Here is an 850-nt window from a genome sequence, read left to right as displayed (position 1 = left end):
CAAGAACATGTGCACTCCTCTTGCTGCATACGTAGCCTTTACTTAAGGCTCTTGGCAGGTGAGGGGAGGAGAACACCACCCCCTCACCCTCCATTTCCAGTGTGAAGGGAACAACTGTATTTTCCAGTTGCTACTCTAAGTAATATCAGTGCCCTTGTGACCAGTCTGGAGCCCGTTGTCCTTTTGCTGTTTGTCACACTTGCCCCACGTGGGTTGTGCAGTGACACCTTCCAGGAGGGCTGTGGAGCTGCAGGGAAGGGCTGGAGGTGTTGTGCCACCTCTTGTGTTTTCACACCTAAAAATCAGATAGGCCTTTGTGCTGGAAAGAATGGAAAGGGCAGGCAGGGCTGGTGGGCTCTCAGCCCATGTCACAGGACAGGACACTCTCCATCAACTGCTGTCAAGACAGGGAACAAGTCTCCTGCCGATGCAGGTTGTTCCAGCTGCTTTTATGACCAGGTCATGGCATTGTTGAGCTGATTGTCACTCAGATACATAAAAAAAGTGGACTCAACCCAGGAAATTTAGAACCTGAAATGCTCTACATCATTCAAAATGCTGATTGAGAACATTAGTGCAAGCAAATCTCCTAATCCATGGCTCAGAACAGGGGTAAAATCCGTCTGGTAGCAGATACTGTGGATACTGTGGACGGGGTGTGGAAAGCCAAGCTGAGCTTGGTCTTTCTGAGACATGTAGAAGAACATTGTATTAGAGAGGAAAACCTGAAGTTTTTATGTCAGCATGTTGAAAACATGTTTGTTAATCACTTGTAGTCATTTAAAAGCTCTTGCAGGTTAGAGACCCTAGGCTCTTCATCTAGCACTGTACCCATGGGTTCAGAAGCTTC

This window comes from Chiroxiphia lanceolata, chromosome 6, assembly GCF_009829145.1.
Source record: "Chiroxiphia lanceolata isolate bChiLan1 chromosome 6, bChiLan1.pri, whole genome shotgun sequence".
In the NCBI taxonomy this organism is placed as follows: Eukaryota; Metazoa; Chordata; class Aves; order Passeriformes; family Pipridae; genus Chiroxiphia; species Chiroxiphia lanceolata.
Note: the sequence above shows the minus strand (reverse complement) of the source record.